The sequence below is a fragment of the Pelodiscus sinensis genome, chromosome 6 (assembly GCF_052426305.1).
Source record: "Pelodiscus sinensis isolate ZL-2025 chromosome 6, ASM5242630v1, whole genome shotgun sequence".
Classification (NCBI taxonomy): Eukaryota; Metazoa; Chordata; order Testudines; family Trionychidae; genus Pelodiscus; species Pelodiscus sinensis.
In genome coordinates this window covers 92,940,258-92,955,702 of record NC_143057.1, presented here as the reverse complement: position 1 = coordinate 92,955,702, position 15,445 = coordinate 92,940,258, and the positions used below count along the sequence as shown (strand labels likewise).

General features: G+C 41.3%; 2 long non-coding RNA genes across 2 annotated transcripts in view; one reads left to right on the top strand and one right to left on the bottom strand.

The window, feature by feature from the left end:
- The window catches only part of LOC112547652 (uncharacterized), a 505,643-nt gene that overhangs the window by 211,630 nt on the left and 278,568 nt on the right, over nucleotides 1–15,445 (top strand). The window lies entirely within an intron of this gene.
- LOC112547651 (uncharacterized) overlaps nucleotides 1–15,445 on the bottom strand; it is a 38,540-nt gene that overhangs the window by 22,174 nt on the left and 921 nt on the right. The gene's annotated exons all lie outside the window — the stretch shown is intronic.

Genomic DNA, 15,445 nt, shown 5'->3' with positions numbered 1-15,445 from the left:
CAAGGACTGAGATACATTGTTAGTCTCTGTCAACTGTTAAATCAAGATTGGGTTCGTTTCTAAAATACATATTGTAGTTCAAAGAGGAATTAATTCAGGAAAGGTCTATGGCATCTATTAGATAGGAACTCTATTTAGTGGTCATAGTAGTACTTTCTGGCCTTAGCATCTGTGAATCTATGAAATCTATCAGCTGTCTGCCGAAGTATGAGAAGGTGACAGAAAAGCTCCCTGATCTAGAAATTGTATTGAAATGAAGACTGATCAAACTTAACTAACTTTTCTGATAGTGCTGTAGCCCTAAGTGATTGCTATATGAGAGCTAGTTGAAAACAAATTTTCCACAACTTAAACCCCTCCAATGCATTATCAACAATTTATAACCTATCCTGAAAAATGACCCCTCACTCTCACAGGCCAATCCTCACCTACAGACAACTCCCTAATCTCAAACAAATTCTTTCCAGCATCCACGCAGCACACCTCCATCATCACCATCCAGGAACCCACCCCTGCAATCAGCCCTGGTGCCAACTCCATCCACACATTACTGGACCCAACCACATCAGCCACTACATCAGGGGTTCATTTAACTGCACACCCTCAAATGCCAGCAATGCCCCTCTACCATGTATATTGGCCAAACTGAACAGTATCTATGGGAAAGAATTAATGGATACAAATCAGATATTCAAAAATGTGACCTATTGGAGAACTCTTTAACCTTCCCAGGCAGTCATGAATGGATCTCAAAGTCACCATGTTGTTTCAGGCCAATTCTACAAGCTAAATACACAGGGAAGGGTTGGAACTTAACTTCATTTACAAGTTTGATTTCTGTCACAAATGAAGACAAACATTGGCTGGCTAGCACATATGAATAAAGACATTGGCTGGCTAGCACACTACCTTCCATATCCTAATGACTTAACCAACTAAACAATGGGTACTTAGACTAGGTGCAAATTGTTCATATTAGCTTCTTGTAACTTGAACACTCTAATTCACTTTTTTTCTCCCTTCCTTTACCCTCATCTTCCCTTATTTATTCTTGGCTCCAAACTTTTAATGTTCCATTAATCTGAAGAAGTGGGTTGTACCCACGAAAGCTCATGATACCATCTACATGTTTTGTTAATATTTAAGGTGCTGCTAGGCTTTTTGTTCTTTTTTAATTTTGTTCAGTTACAGACTAACACAGCTACCCTGCTGAAGACCCTATGGCAGCTCAGTACAGATTCAGGACAAACAGAATTTAGCATTCCAATTCACTTAGGCTACGTCTAGACTGCAAGCCTCTTTCGAAAGAAACTTTTTCAAAACATACTTTCGAAAAAGCCTCTTTCGAAAAAGAGCATCTAGACTGCAAGCAGTACTTTTGAAAAAGCAAGCCACTTTTTCGACAGAGAGCACCCAGGCAGTCTGGATGCTCTCTTTCAAAAAAGCACAGTTTGCATTCAAGAACGCCTTTTTTCGAAAGAGCACTTTCGAAAAGAGGCGTTCTTCCTCGTTAAATGAGGAGTACCGCCATCGAATGAAAAGCCGCATTCTTTCGATTTAATTTCAAAAGAATGCAGCTGTAGTCTAGACGCAAGTGAAGTTTTTTCGAAAAAAGGCTACTTTTTTCAAAAAAACCTGCAGCCTTAGGCTGTGTCTAGACTGCAGGGTTTTTTTGAAAAAAGTAGCCTTTTTTCGAAAAAACTTCACCTGCGTCTAGACTACAGCCGCGTTCTTTCAAAATTAAATCGAAAGGACGTGGCTTTTCTTTCGACGGCGGTACTCCTCATTTCACGAGGAAGAACGCCTTTTTTCGAAAGTGCTCTTTCGGAAAAAAGGCGTTCTTGAATGCAAACAGGGCTTTTTCGAAAGAGAGCGTCCAGACTGCCTGGGTGCTCTCTGTCGAAAAAGTGGCTTGCTTTTTCGAAAGTACTGCTTGCAGTCTAGATGCTCTTTTTCGAAAGAGGCTTGCAGTCTAGACGTAGCCTTAGGGAGACAAGTAGAAATAATCATCTTGGAATTCGAGACATAGGGGTGGGAGTGGGGTCAATGCAGTGACACTTTGGCTAACATGAGCATAGTATTGGCCACTGCACTCTGCCATAATCACAGGCACCATATCTATAGCTATATTTATACCCAGAATTGTTTGTGTCCTAAACTCTCTTAATTTTTGTTTTTCTTCAGTTAAATCATTGCTCTGGGGTTGGGCTAGGGATGAGGATGCTCTGGGGAGAGAGGACTACCCCAGCTCTCTCTTACCCCAGCAGTTTGGGGACTGGTGAGAAGTGCTTCTCCATGGCCACTGCAGCTGTGAGAGATGCATGCTCCTAGCTGGGGCAGGTCCAGGTTTGTCTGCGATCAGGACCCCTCAGAGTGAGGAATGCAGCAAATGATGCACTTTCCTCTCATTCTCCAATGAAGGCAAACAGTCAGCAATGTTCCCATACAAATTGGGGACAGAAGAAGGCAGAACAGCCATTATGCAGAATACAAGAATATTCAGTTTGTTTATTAAAATAAGAACGTGTATATACGTCTGTCTGTCTGTCTGTCACACACACACACACACACACACACACGCTCATTCTGCATAGGGGCTATTCTGACCTACACCAGTTGACAAGAATCCCCAAGATGACAATAATATGAGTCAGGTTTCAGCTGTGTTGCAGACTTGTTCTCCTCCACATTCACCTTAGGCCTGCCCAGTGCTGAAGGACCTCCCCAGAAGAGGAAGTGCAGGCAGTTACCTTGCCTGAGTAGCGTCAATTGAGTAGAGCAAGTGAGAGACTCTGTCCCTGCCTTTATAGAAAACGGAGAGAAAGAAAGGCACAACACAGATTGAAATATATTCAAAATAAACCATCTTGATAAGTCAAAACCTCCAGGAAAAAGCTCTCGCCTACCTGGGAACCCAACCTAGTACTGTCACCTGACATTTGTATCTCAGTCTTCAGAGTGAAATCTACAGAGTACTGGATTATATTGCTCAAGCTCCGCCTTGCTAATGACCTGCACAAAATCAATGAGAAATTTGTTTAAACATGCTCATTGAAGGCTGCTGTAAGGAAAGTGTGTCTGTAAGCATGCCCGGTGAGACCCATAGGACACTAAGGGCATGTCTACACTACAGGGCAAAAGTCAAATTAAGCTATGCAACTTCAGCTATGTCAATTGCGCAACTGAAGTCGAAATAGCTTAATTCACCTTTTGGCATGATCTACACAGCAGAAAGTCAAAGTAAGAACACCCTTCCTTTGACTTCCCTTACTCCTCATGAAATGAAGGTTACAGGAGTTGGAGTAAGAAATCCTTCAGCTCAACATCATTTTGAAATAATAGCTTGCTGTGTAGATGCGCACTTTCTTATTTCAAAATAGTGTCAGTTATTCCAAAATAATGCTGCTATGTAGACAAACCCTAAGAGCTTTATCGCTCAGAATTTCACATAACAGACCATCTAGTTAGGACAGTGTGTGAATTTTGGCCACTCCATCAAAGGAGTGCAATTGATTTTGAAACTTTGCCTCCAAGAAAACACAAGGCTACAGGGAAATTTGAAAGGAGCAGGAACAAGGCTCATCAGATAGTTGGCTGGGAATTCATGAAGAGTAGAGGAATTGTAAGAGATGTCTGAAAGAACAGAGATTTAGCCTGAGTTAATACCCTGCACTAGTAGGGCCTGGAGAAAGGAAAGAATTGACTTAAACTGACCCAAATTTGGAAACAGTGCTTTTGTTTTGTTTTGTTTTCCCTGTTTGGTTCAAATAGGGAAATGGGAGAAAATTCAGGCTGCTTTGTTCTGTCTTAAAAGTTTCACCTGTTTCTACTAGAAAACTTTTCTAATGTCATTGGGACTGATGGTTTAGCCTATCTTTTCATCCCTTCATTTTGCTCAATGGTTCAAAGGCTGAGGTGATTAGCCAGAGAACTGCTGCCAGTAGTCATAGTTAGTCTCGGCAATCTCTCATATAGGGATGTGTGTTGAGGTGGGCATGAGGCATAGCTGGGGCATTCTGTGTTCTAGCCCTCCACCTTTACTGAACCCAGGTAGGTGCAGCTGAGAATCTATTTGTGGTATGAGTCTTATGTTGTCAAGTTATACTACTGAGCTTTTAAAGAGATCCATTTGCCTGAAACAAAAAATGGTCTAAATCCTGGTTGTAATTAAATTAATGAACTTCTGTTGACTTCAGCGGAACAAGATTTTGCATGAGCTAGGAAGAAAATAATTTTGAAGGACTAGAATGTGGAGATGATTAAAATAACATTTTTTTGTGAAAGCATGGAAAATACAACCCTGTCAAACAGAGCGCCCATAAGACTGCATACTAGGGTGAGAACATTTTTATCAGTGCTAAATTAGGCATCTTCTGGAAAAATGGCCAACATAAAACTAAAAATATTTTTGACCCTCTGTCTCAAATTCACACAACATATGTCTTGATTTCTGTATCTATGAAAATACTGCTAGAATTCACAGTCTCCTTATTGGTTCATCTGTTTGTGAGGCTGATTTGTAAATTGAGTGTCTGAGCCACTTATACTAGATTCAGAAAGATCAAATGGACAGACTCTGGAAATATTTTAAATAATGTCTTTGAATATCTTTGGGGTCCTGATTCCATTTGGAAATGACGGTGTCCCCTCTGTCTAACACATGTTGGTTGAGTTAATTGAGCAGTTGGGTTACTGCTTTCCATCTTTAAACAACTGTACTCATTTTGATTATATTTTTTTTAACAGAAAGAGAGCTAGTGAACTTTCAGAATTGTTAAATAGTATGGTGTCAGGAAGAAATTTGACAGGCAAAAAAGCATTTTTGAATCTCTCATTTACCAAAATGTATACATGATATTATTTACTGATCAGCCTCTAATCAGATATCTAATTTATACTGCTTATGTGCAGCCTATCTGGAATGTATCTTTCTCATTCCTTGTGGCAGGTTTTCTCCCTAAGCATATTAATTCTAGTACAGTTCTTTTTCCTACAAATGTTTTCCATTAAAATATCCACTTAGAAGTTATAATTCTTTTTATTTCAACTTCTTGTTATTGCAAAAAGATATTTATTACTTGATATTTAAAAAACAACAACCATGTCCGTGAGAAGAAACTCATAAATTCTATATTATCAGCTAATAATGTGAAAGAACTACCATCAAAGTTCAGGAGTTGTCTGTTCCATTCATATTATAATGACTACTTGTTAACCCAGAGAGCATGTTGTATATCACAGTTGTACAGCAGATTGAAAGTAAAATGGTAAAAACAAATCTTACCAGGTAAGTAAAGAAAGCAGAAGCATAACATTTTAAAAACAGATGTAAATGTACATTGCTTTATGTGTTATGCTGCCAAATCACTTCTCATGGGAAACCCATATCTTATCTTGTGCAGTCCAAAGAATTTACTTACACCTTTCCACATAATTTCTGAATTAATTCTTGAGTCCACTAATGCCATTTATGCAAATATCAACCTTCCTGGGTGACTGACAAACAGGGAGCTGCTAAACCCATCCATGCTGCCTGTTAAAGTAACAGACAGATCATTTAAATCAATGAGTGATGCTCACTTAAGACAGCAAAATCTGGCATTTATAGCAATTCAAAAGTTGGAGTTTTCTGTCCAATTCCTAATTGCAAAGCTGGAATCAAGAAATTGGGATGGTGAACAAGTATGAACAAAATAACTCAATTTTTTGACATTTCAAAAAGTGTAGCTGTTTTTCCAGTTGGGCCACCTCTATGCTTCCTGGTTGGGATTGAATATATATATATATAATCTGTAAAAAGTGCATGACCCATTTTTTGTTGTTTTCAGCTGAACTGTGGAAAAAAAGTAATGGAAGTGAGTTTTAAAGCCTTGTTTTTGAGATTTCCAACCCAGTATTGTAGATTAAAAAGGTTTTAATGAGATTGAAGTCTGAGCCAATTTTTTTCAGAATTGGGAAGAAAGTACTACAGTTTAGAGAACTTATTTGCCTCCTTCTTAGGTCTTTGAAGGTCTATTCACATAAACCAACAAAAAGGCTATTATAGCCAAGTTGCTTTTTCTTCTGAATAAGCTGCTAAGCCATCACCTTTGACTTTGTAGTGCAAAACTGGATACAATTATAACTGGATAGAAAATTTTCACTTCTCTCCCTTACCCTTATGTAGACTGGAAGCAAAGAAACCTGGCATTTTGCAAATAGCTTTTAGGAAGAAATTATTATACTACATGACTCAGTGGAGGAAAGAATTAAATTTATCTGTTTATTTTCTTTTAAGGTTTTACTCCTACATTTCTGAAAATACCCTTGAAATTGAAAACGTTTTATTATAGCTGGACTTCTGCAAAGATACATGAAGTAGAATCTATAGATATTTCCTATATTAAGAACAATACCTTCATTTCCTCTATATCACCTTAATCCTCATGAATGCCTAATTATATACCCAAGAGTTAATTACATCTTCTTCACAAGTCACTAATAGGAGACTGTATTATTATTATTATTATTCACAGATGCAAATGACAAAATTAAGGTGCTAAGCAGTGGACAGTCAGCCCATAGAGAATGCTGTTTGTACAGCACAGCGTTCAACTTGCGTAATTTGAGTTAGAATTTGAAATTGTATATGTGCATGTGGGGACATTACAATTTGAACTGTATTTTCTGCTGTAATAGAAAGGAATACAAAATAGTTATATAGGATGAACATGATGTAGCTATAGAAGGAAAAAGGGGAGACTGCATAATAGGCAGGAAAGCTCCCCTATGCCACTTCTAGTCTAGTGTTAGAATTTTAAAAGTGGGGAGCTGCTGGAGTGAAAAGCTCCAGCAATGGGGAGAAGCTGCCTCCCCATTGCAAGAGCCTTTTCTTGACACCCGTATCTACATACCTCATGCCTGTTTTCACTGTGTTGTGCAACTACCCATACCCAACATGCTGCCACAAGAGGTGTGCAATGTAGATGTAGCCTTAGAAATCATATAGGCTAAAGCAGTATGGGAAAAAATTAAAAAGTAACATTTTGAGCAGAATTCCAGATTTTATTACACTAAGTAAATCTGTGTATACATATCTGAGCTCTGTAATGTAATGGCTAACTATGTGCACTGAGCAGCTGATCTTCCAGTCATCTGCTGCCCACCTTCAATCCATCTCCTCCGTTGTAAACCCCTACTTCAGTGAGCCTCTACCATTGCTTGCACAATTATTTTCTCAAGGTTATTTCCATCTTTACTCCTATGTGACCAAATTATATACGTTTGCGTACATTTATTTTTGATATCAGTGTCTGCTCTTCTCCAGTAATATCTCTAATATAGGCATTCATCTCTTTTCCATCCAGGAAATACACAAGAGTCTTCCCCAAAACCATATTTCAAGACTTCAGTTTTATGCCTGTCAGCAACGTTTATGTCCCATCTGTAAGTCACTGTAGTAAAAATTAGGGTTTTCACCAGCTGTACCTTCATACTTTTGGAAATACCATATTTGTTTTTCATGCTTTCTTAAGGGATGGCATAGTTGGGCAAGTTGTCCCTTGACTTCTTCCAGTTTATTTGAAATAGTCTCTAAATTAATGATCCCATATAAATGAATTCCTCTGTTACCTCTATTCAGTGCTTTTTTTGTAAGAAAAAAGTGCCAGTACTCCAGGCTCAAACATGTTGAGAGAGAAAAAAATGTGCTGGGAGCCGAAATGAGGTCATTGCCCCTTTAAAAGCCAAAACGCCACACTGGGAGCCGGAAAAAACACCTCGTGTCCCAAGCAGCCTTCCTTCAGGAGTCGAGCCACCGCAGGAAAACAGGTGCCAGTCCGCATGGGGGAAATGCCATTCCTTTCCTGTGTGCCGGGAAAATAGGTCACCGTACGCCATTCTGGGCAATACCATCACAAAAAAAGCCCTGCCTCTATTAATTGTGATGGCTGCTTTCATTCTGTGATTATTGATCATGCCAAGGTACTTGAATTTTGTTTTTGTGTCATTAAAGGATAGTCTGCAATCCTCACAGGCTCCAGCATCAGTGGCTGTAGCACAGAATATTATGTCATCAGCATATCTGAGGTCAGTAAAGAGGTAGCCACCAATGGAAATCCTAGCTCCTTTCATGTTGCCAGAACTTCCTGAGGCTCATAATCCATTTTGCTTATATGTTAAAGAGGCTTGGGGACAAAATATACCCTTGTCTCTCACCCTGCCCAGCTCACTGTTGCCTACTACTTGTTATACCATGGGCTAATGCTTGTGACAGAGACTTGCAATAGGTTCAGTGAGATGCTTTGGAATTCCTATGCCTGACACTGTCATCCAAATAGTTGTGTCAAATGTGATCAAATGCTTTTGTGTAGTCAATGAAATAAATGATCAGAGAATGGCTATACTCTGTGTGCTTCAGTATTTTCAGCCTTCTCCGAAATCAGTTTGTTGTGCTAGTAGTTCTGCTTCTGTCCTGTATTTTATGGGATCCTGGATTATATAAAGCAGCACCTTGCTTGAGTGAGATGGTACAATAAATATTTTCTCTTATGTCCCCTTTCTTGGTAAAGGGCAGAAAAATCAAGTCCTCAGGCCAATTTCTAGACATTCATACATGATTATAAAATTTCCAGACAATATCAGTGCTGTGTTCACTAATCACTTTAACAATTCTTCAAGCACATTGTCTTCTCCTGCTGCTTTCCCAGGCTTCATTTGCAGAAAAATGAAGCCTGGGAAAGTATGTACCATTTCCTCCCATAGGCTTAGGGTCCAGAGTGACCTAGACAAATTGGAGGATTGGGCCAAAATAAATCTAATGAGGTTCAACAAGGACAAATGCAGAATCCTGCACTTGGGATGGAAGAATCCCAAGCATTGTTACAGGCTGGGGACTGAATGGCTAAGTAGCAGTTCTGCAGAAAAGGACCTGGGGATTACAGTGGATTAGAAGCTGGATACGAGTCAACAGTGTACCCTCGTAGCCAGGGGCAGATATAGGGCAGGGCGAACGGGGCGGCCGCCCCGGGCCCCGCGCTTCAGAAAGCCCCGCGCATGCGCCGTGGCGCCGCTGCGCATGCGCATGGCGTCACTGTGCATGCGCCGTGGCAAAGGGGGGGGCCCCGCGGAATTATGCTGCCTGGGACCCCGCAAAACAGTCATCTGCCCCTGCTTGTAGCCAAGAAGGCTAATGACATATTAGGGTGCATTAGGAGGAGCATTGCCAGCAGATCTAGAATAGTGATTTGGCTCTGGTGAGGCCACATCTGGGGTATTGTGTCCAGTCTTGGGGCCCCCAGTATAGAAAGGATGTGGATGCATTGGAGAGGGTCCAGCGGAGGGCAACCAAAATAATTAGGGGGATGGAGCACATAATCTATGAGGAGAGACTGAGGGATTTGGGTTTGTTTAGTCTGTAGAAGGGAAGAGTGAGGGGGGATTTGATAGCAGCCTTTAACTACCCGAAGGGAGGTTCTAAAGAGGCTGGAGAGAGGCTGTTCTCAGTAGTGACAAATGGTAGAACAAGGAGCAATGGTCTCAAGTTGCAGGGAGGGGAGGTCTAAGTTGGCTATTAAGAAAAACTATTTCACTAGGGCTGTGTCCAGACTCAAGGGTTTTTTCGAAAAAACTTCACCTGCGTCTAGACTACAGCCGCATTCTTTCGAAATTAAATCGAAAGAACGCGGCTTTTCTTTTGATGGCGGAAAACCTCATTTCACGAGGAAGAACGCCTCTTTTCGAAAGTGTTCTTGAATGCAAACGACTTTTTTGAAAGAGAGCATCCAGACTGCCTGGGTGCTTTCTTTCAAAAAAGCGGCTTGCTTTTTCGAAATTACTGCTTGCAGTCTAGACGCTCTTTTTCAAAAGAGGCCTTTCGAAAGAGGCTTGCAGTCTAGACGTAGCCTAGGAGGGTGGTGAAGCACTAGAATGGGTTACCTAGGGAGGTGGTGGGATCTCCATTCCTAGAGGTTTTTAAGTTCTGGCTTGACAAATTCCTGGCTGGGATGATTTAATTAGGGTTGGTCCTGCTTTGGGAAGGGGGCTGAACTCAATGACCTCCTGAGGTCTCTTGCAGTCCTAGAATTCTATGACTGATGGTTCTGACTCTGTACTCTTTTTCTGTTGTCCTATATTCTTAGTAGCTCTAGTTTGGCAAAGATTCTCCACCTGTGTTTAATATCATCTTCCTTGGTGAGGACTGAGGATCCCTTTGCCTTGATTCTGTTGCATGTGTTCTCATGGGAGACAGTATCAAAGGCAAATTCCCATTGTCTTATGTCTGATTTGTGGCTGCCTGACATTGATTAAATCATGGTTTAACTCATTCACTTTTTGATGCATTTCCTCCATTGAGGCTCCCAATACCCTTCTCAGGTGCTCATCTATCCTAAGGCATTTGTCAACTTACTTAACTTCCACTCAGCCCCTGGCATTGGCCAATTGCAGGTGGTACATGTTTGCCGTTATGGTAACAGCTAAAGCACATTAAACCTAGTGCATTTTTCCAAATTCCAGAAATATCAATATTTTCTATTAGTTTTTGTACTTGGTTCAATTGAATTTCTGGTATGAATTTGAGCATTGGAATGTATATTATAAGCACTAGCAATCTCTCTGATCTGTCAGGATAACTGATAATATTGTCAGTTCCCTGTAGACTATATCTAGATGTCAGTGCTTGCTACTCAGTGCATGCCAATCTTGTCCTTTCTGCCAAGAAGCTCACAGTTTTGGGATTAAATCCAAGCATTTTGAAGCATTTGGACTCTTTCCCATTATACAATAATGGCTTTCCTACACAAGAAATCAAGAAGGCTGTTGTTCAATTTACTTAGCTTTTTTTTTGAAAGAAAAGATATAGATAGAAACAGAACCTTTCCTTTGCATTTTCTTAGCGTAAGACCAGAAAATCCTATTTCAGCTTGAAGGCATTTAAACTTTTGCCTGTCCTAAAGACCTATAACTATGTATGAAAGTCTGACATATGGTGCTTGTTCAATTATAAGCATGCCCACTCAAATAGATCTGTCAAACCAATGGCCAGAAGGACTGAACAAGAGTGATTTGGAAGCAGTTTTTCAGTCTGTTCATCCAAGGCATTATCTCTAATAGCTGGGGAATTCTCAGGCACTGAACAAACATCAACTTGTGTTGTAAATCTATGGGAGGATGCTTGAGGAAAAGTGCTCATCAGTGCCTGTATAGCCCAACTTAAACAAAGTCACCTAGACCTTGAGTTGTTGCTGCCCTGGAGTTAATCCAGGCCCCCTGTGTTTTGTAGAGATGGTAAGAAATTTGGAAATGCACGTATTCTCTTCTGTATCTTTGATTTCTCCAGCGGTTTATTAGGACCCTTCTTTGGAAGAAGATAGTGCTTTTATAGATAGTGTAAGTGCAATAGACAGGGTGGCCCTAAATTAGCTGCCAGCAACTGACGCACTAGGCGAACCATGCAATCTGCACCCCCACCTCCAAACCCCTCAATGATATTGCGTCACCATTTGGCGCCCCATTTAACTTGGTGCCCTAGGCGGCCACTTAGTTTGCCTATATGGACGGGCCACCCTCGGCAATAGATAAGATAGATCTTGGATTTCAGTAACACACGTGACCATAGAACCATATGAAGAATTATTAGTTAAATTAGTAAAGATAGAAATCAGTGCTAGAATTATATGTTGGGTAAGGAATTGGCTAAAGCAGAAAATGCAATGGGTTGTGCTGAAAGATAGATTTTCAGACTGCAGGAAGGTTGCTGGTGGAGTTTCTCAAGGATCAATCTGAGCCATTTTATTCAATATTTGTATTAATGAAATTGGCACAAAAAGATAGAAGTGTACTTGTGAAACTTGCTGATGATACAAAGGAAGGAGGCATTGTCAATACAGGGGAGGATTAAATTATTCTACAGGAAGACCTGGATGACCTTGATGACTTATGTAAAAATAGAATAAAATTCAAAATAGCACAAAATACACTTAGGATTTAACAGTAAGAATTTCTGTTTTGAGTTGGTCACTTACCATTGAAAGCAACAGAGGGGGAAAGAGACTTGAATGTGTGGGTCTAACACAGAATGATTACAAACTACCAACGTGGTGCCTCTGTTAAAAAGTCAAAAGTGATTCCAGGATGCAAGGCATTTTGAGGGAGGAGGGGTAGAAAGAGAGAGAGAGAATGAATTGCTATTGTTCAAGACACGTGTAAGTCCGCATTTGGAATACTGCCTACAATTCTGGTCACCCATGTTCAAGAAAGATGTATTTAAATGAGACCAGGTTTGGAAAAGATATACCAGTGTAGTATGGTCAGAGGAATGTAGGGCCTATCTTATGAGATGAGACTAGAAGATCTTGGCTTGTTTAGTTTACAAGAAAAGAAGGTTAAATGAGGATATGATTACTCTCTCAAAATAAATTAAGTGGGTAAATTTCAGGATGGGGAAAGAACTATTCAAACTTGAGGATGATGATATGAGAACAAATGGATATAAACTTGTCATGAATGAATTCAGACTGGAAATGAAGGCGTCAAACCATCAGAGGAGTATTGTTTTGGAACAGCCTTCCAACAGGAGTTTTTGGCAAACATGCCTCATTTCCAGCCTGAATTAAGACAGAGTTGGACAATTTTATGAATGTGATTGTATTATAGGATTACTTATGGTGGTAGAGGGCAGGACTCAACAGCCCTGGGGTTCACTCCTGGTTTGTCATATATTCCTAAAAGCTCATGCTTAGGGTTTCAGCCAGTAACCCTTAGGGAGCAGGAAAGAATTTCCCTCCCTCAATAGATAAGATAGATCTTGGATTTCAGTAACACACGTGACCATAGAACCACACGAGGAATTATTAGTTAAATTAGTAAAGATAGAAATCAGTACTAGAATTATATGTTGGGTAAAGAATTGGCTAAAGCAGAAAATGCAATGGGTTGTGCTGAAAGATAGATTATATATATTTTATGCTTTTTTTAAAAAAAATCTTTTATCTGAACCATCAGGAATACACAAGACTGGAGATGGGACATTGACCAGGATAGCCCAGAGTTCTGAGATGGCTCAGAGTATATCCTGTCTTAGGGTCTATTTATTTGCATATCTGGAGTGAAGAATTTTTCCTCCAGGTCAGATTGGCAGTGAACTTTTTGTCTTCCTGTGCATTGTGTGGGTGTGGTTCACTTGCCAGGATTATCTGGGTATATCTCATTTAATCATTACCCTGCCTTCCAGGATCTTGCACACTGGTGCTCCTCGGTCCCTTCTATTTTGAATGTGGCATATAATTATTCTCCTTTAGACTGTGAGACTATGGTCTGGTTTCAGTTGTTGGGTTTAATGTGCAGGTGTTGATGGCCACTGATTTACATGAGATGAGACTAGATGATTTGGAAATCCCTTTTGGCCTTAAACTCTATGACCCTTTTTAGTCTTGGCAGGATTAAAAACGGATGATGATCTTGGTGTCCTGTTGTCCTTGCAGCCTGGTGTGCTCATTCTATTAATGTGTTTCTCCATTATAAGTGTTTGTTACAGTCAATTTGAAAAATTCAGGTGGGATTACTGTCTTCTTGGCCTTCTGCAGATCTTGTTATGTGGAGATGTGGATATTGATTTTTCTTCCATGCCCTCCAGTCCCTTTTTTGTCATCCCCCAATTACTTTCTTTTTACCTCACAGGTCTTTTGATAGTGCTCAATATTTGATTGTCGTCCAATTTCTATATTTCTTTAGCAACTGTCAGTTTATTATCCATGCATTCATTTAAGCTCACTAAGTCTTATTTCCCTAAATGTTTCAACATTGCGTTTGTCCAGACATTTGAAGAGTAGTTGTGTGTTCTCTCAGAACATCTTTTTCTGGAAAAGGCTGGGCTGCCTCTCCTCTCATTTTCTTCTTGCATTTCCGTAGTGATGATTTTCCTTAGTGTTGAAAATGGATCACCCATTGTCTGGAAAGGCTCTTGTTCCTTGATTTATCATAATTTTGGGGGATCCAGTTCCAATTCTGGTAGAGTTTATGACAGTGATATGAAGGCAGGGCTCTACAGGAAGTGGGGCTACCTGAAGCATTTCGCTAGAAATTTTTGCATCAGTGGCTTACATTTCCATCTCCAGACGCAGCCATTTTCTCAGTCCCTTCACTGTCTCCTCCACTGAGTAGTTTATCTGTCTGGACAAATGAAAATTCCCACCACTTCCAAAGCAGATGTAAGCAGGGGCTGAACTGCTGCTTGCTATCAGCCAGCTAAAAGGGGTGTGTGCGTGTGTGCCCACTACAATTGTTTAGCTCTGCAAGGTAATTAACAGTTAACTGTAAACACAGCTCAGGAGAGAATCATAGGTGTGGCTATGTAAATCCCATTCAGTCAGGGCTGATGGAGGGTCAGTGTTGGAATGGAATGTGGAGAATTGTAAAGAATGTGGGACTGTTGTGGGGGTCACTAATCATGCTACCCATAAATGTGGGAACTGTAAAACATGCCACTAGTGCTTGCAGGGGAGACACCACCATCATGGTAAGAGGTCTAGGAGGAACAAGCCTCCCCCTTTCCAGACTTGATTGAACTGAGCTGCGGGGAAGGGTTAAAGGGCTTGAGTCAGCCTGCTTCACACCTGTCAGGTGTGAGCTATAAGACTGGCCCAACCTGCCCCTTTCCCCCTTTGTTTTAAGGACAGACCTAAAGCAGACTCCCAGAGGAGTCTTTTCTTATGCTAGTGCAGTGGAAGCTGGATTCCTTTGCCAGTCCAGCTGGTGGCTAAAGAGTTGAAATCACTGGTTTTGCTGAGAGCCAGTCCCATTGCAGCCAGTGGAGAGGCGGCGACCAGCAGAGTGGCTAGTGGGAATCACTGGCTGGTGGCGTAATGTGGCTGGTAGGAGTGATGGCAGGCGAGGAGTGGTGACCAGCAGCGTGGCGCGGAGTGGCAGAAGACGAGGAGCGGCAGCAGCAGGCGAGGAGTGGCGGCAGGTGACCAGCAGAGCGTCCAGTGGCGTGGGACGAGACAGCTGGTGGAGTGTGGCGGAGTGTTGTAAGGTGCCCCCTATCTATCCCACCACCCCCATTTCTACCCAGGTTGGGAGGTGAAACCCTGCGGGTGAACTTTGGGACTCTGGGTGGCATGGACCAGGGACAGAGACTTTTGGGGTGTCGGACTCTTTGGACTTCAGGTGATATTGGCTGGGGGAGCAGGGGGCGGGGGGCGGGCTTAGCTCATGTTTGGGTTATGAACTCTGTTTGTGGTGTTTCCCCCAAGTTAATGCCGTATGACTTCTCTCTCTGTTTCATTAAATGTTTCTTTCCTTCACAAAGACTCAGTGCTTGCGAGTGGGGAAGCATTGCCTCTCAGAGGCACCGAGGGGTGTGTGAATTTCCCAGATTACTGGGTGGGGGCTCGAGCCGGTTCTGTGTGAGATGGACCCCAAGATATTGAGCCCAGCCCTGGTTACTGCCAGGCCTACCCAGCAGAAG